The following is a 3,395-nucleotide window of genomic DNA, read 5'->3' as shown; positions in this document are numbered from 1 at the left end:
GGAGTGTTCTATAAATTCTAGAGATAAGTCCCTTGTCAGATATGTTATTACCAAATATTTTTTCCCAATCTGTAGGTTCTATTTTGACTCTTTTGGAGAAGTCTTTGGAAGCACATAAAAATTTAATCTTTAGAAGGTCCCAATCATCTGGTTTCTCTTCTGCTGTTTGTGCACTTTGAATTATGCTTGGTAGTCCATTTATGCCATGTACTAGGGCCCTTAAATTTGACCCTAAATTTTCCTTGAGGAACTGTATAGTTTTAGGTTTCACATTTAAGTCTTTGATCCATCTGGAGTTCATTTTTGTGTATTTTGTGTATGGTGCGAGGTACAGGTCTTGTTTCATTTTTCTGCAAATGGATCTCCAGTTTTGCCAGCACCATTTATTAAACAAACATTCTCTTCCTCATTTAATGGATTATGGGCCTTTTTCAAAGATCAGCTGACTATAGGTCGATGGATTCTATCAGAATTTTTAAAGCAGCTTAATTATCTTCTAGCATCTAATATTGCTAATGGGAAGTATGATGGCAGTCTGATTATTGTTCCTTTTTGTATAACCTGTTCTCTGTCCCTGCTTCTCCTCACTCACCCCCCGACACTCTGGACACTTTTTATTGTTCTTGGTGTGTAAAAATAATCCCATATCTGTATGTAGGTTTGGTACTTAGTAGGTCCTTTCAATTTTTGACATCACCAGTGTAGGAAATTTTCTTTCTTTCTTTTCTTGTCCTATTTGTTTCTCTTAACACCTTTTAGTTGGGTTTTGGATCTTTTTTTAAAAATACGTCCTCTGTATTTTATTTTCCTTTCTCTGTCATTTGTCCTGCATTTATCTTCTAAATCTTTTTATTGAACTTATTGTGTCATGCATATTTGAATTTCTGAAAGTACTTCTGCTCTTGTTCATAGCATTTTGTACCTGTTTAACAGATGCAGTATGTCTTTGTGACTCTGTCCAAAGATACCAATAGAGTTGTCATTCATTCATTTTCTAGACCTGAATTATCTCTTTCCTTTGGTGATAGATGTTTTTGCTTATTCACAGTCTTTATGTTTCAGGCTGTTTTCAACTGTCTAGTGATTGTTGGTTGTCAGTTTGTAGTTGAAAATGTGCATGTTGGCAGGTTGGGTGGTAGTGTCAGATGGACAAGGTTTGGCTTCTCAAAACCATCACTAAAGATGAATTGGTGAAGCTGGCTGTTATGATGGGGGTTGTCTAAATGCAGTAATGAAGAGGTCTTTATTCTTGGCTACCAATTTCAGTACTGACTGCCCTAGTTCTCTCTAGACAGTTCTTTCACTTATTTTCTAAAAGATAGCCCCAATATTTTGCTTGAAGGCAAATACCTGGACTCAGGCCCTTCTGAATTTTTTAATTTTTTGAGGCCCTTCTGAATTTGGAGATGGGAGATATAGGGTAGAGTTCAACTGTTTTGAATATAGACCTTTAATCAACCCTTGCTAGTAAATTGTTTCTTTTTATCTTGAAGTGATAGCCTTTTTATCCCTAATAATACTCCCAGCCCCACTTAATCTGATTTCATTAATCTCTTTTTTCTTTAATATAGTTATATTAATATTGTCACACTAGATTTTTGTTATTCACCTAGTGTGTTTTCTGTCCCTGGTGGAGTAGTGCCTAAGGCATTTGACTCCTTGGAGGGAAGACTGGACAATTTACTTCCATAGAGATCCTTCCTTGGAAACCCAAGGAGGGGTCGCTATGAGTTGGAACCAACTTGACAGCAATGAGTGGTTTTTGGTTTGGTTTTTTCCAACCTTTTAATGTCATTACGTTTTAAGTTTGTCTTTTGAAAACTGTATGAAGCAAGATCTTTTATTCCCGCCCCCCCAATCCAGTTATTTACCCTTTAATGTATTTACTTACTGATATATTTCTACCATCTTGTTTTTTTCTTTCCCCTTCTTTTTCTCCTTTCCTGCTGCCAAAAGGGCATGAGGTGGGCATCTTCTGACCTCCTCTAACTTTACAAGAGGTAGACAGAATCACCTTCAGCAGCTCAAGGCTTGTTCCTATGAGGCCAGACATGCTGTCACCCTCCAGCCTTTTACCAGTTCTGATACCAACCATCCTTCCTACAGCACTCCTTTTCTGCTGATTCATTTCAATGGCTGCACAGAACTCACAGATAATACTCACAATTGTGGGGTTTATTAGGGAAGTAACAGGCTACAATTCAGGTTTAGGAGTGTGCTCAAGATACAGTTCTTTGATCAAGACAGTCTCCCCTGTGCTGTGCCCTCAGGCTCACTTCTCTGGCCCTTAGCTTCAGGGCCTGGCCTCTGCCCTGATTTGGCAAGTATTACAAAACTCTTAATAGCTCTGCTGATAGGTACACCTAGGTGCGCCCCACTCTGTCAGCAAGCTTCCTGCCCAAGGGCATTCAGCTTTCTCACTCTGTGGGTGAGGTAAGCCTGCCACTGTGTCTTGTGCCTCTTGGTTCCTCTGCGACCATCTCTCTGTCTTGTATCTCTCTGTTGGGGTATCTCTCTCTCTCTGCTGTGGCATTTCCCTCTACTGCACATCTCTGCCAAGGAGGTCCAGTGTAGGGATCTTGGGTCCAAGGACTCAGTCTACTTCACCTCCAGCTCTTATCTCTTGATGGCAGTGAGATCCCCTCTCTGCCCCAAGGAGGGGTCATTTTAAGCCTGGCAGAGTGAAAAAACTAACCAATCCCAACATCAGAGTTCTATACACCTTACTTGCATGGTCCCATCCAGTAATCTGGTGGTAGTTACAAAGACTATGGCTAGAAAAACTATGCCAGGTAATTCACTGCACCACACCTGCCATATATTAGATTTATCCAGTTTTTATTTTCCCTTCCTACTTTGTTTTAGAAGTTACACTTTTAGTTTCTATTTTTTCAGTACATATTATTCCATTTATGAGTGTGTTATAATGCATTTAATCAGTCCCCTATTGATGGCTGATTTCTTATTTTTGTTATTATAAATAATGCATCAATGAATGACCTTGTACATATATGATTCCACACATGTGCAAGTAGATCTGTAATATAAATTCTTAAGTTTTTGTTGTTGTGTTTTGCCATTGAGTCAGATCTGACTCATAGTGACCCTTCCTTGGGTTTCCGAGGCAGTATCTCTACGGAAATAGATTGCTCAAACTTCCTTCCAAGGGGTGGCTGGTGGGTTTGAATCACCAACCTTCTGGTTAGCAGTCAAATGCCTTAGGCACTATGCCACCAGTGTTGTTGTTGTTAAGTGCTGTCGAGTCGTTTCCGACTCATAGCGACCCCATGCACAGCAGAATGAAACACTGCCCGATCCCACGCCAGCCCCACAATCCCTGCTATACTTGAGCCCATCATCGCAGCCACCACGTCAATCTGTCTCGTTGAAGGCCT

The sequence above is a fragment of the Orycteropus afer genome, unplaced genomic scaffold (genome assembly GCF_000298275.1).
Source record: "Orycteropus afer afer isolate SDZICR_OR568_19922 unplaced genomic scaffold, OryAfe1.0 scaffold00108, whole genome shotgun sequence".
In the NCBI taxonomy this organism is placed as follows: Eukaryota; Metazoa; Chordata; class Mammalia; order Tubulidentata; family Orycteropodidae; genus Orycteropus; species Orycteropus afer.
This window is presented reverse-complemented; position numbering follows the sequence as displayed.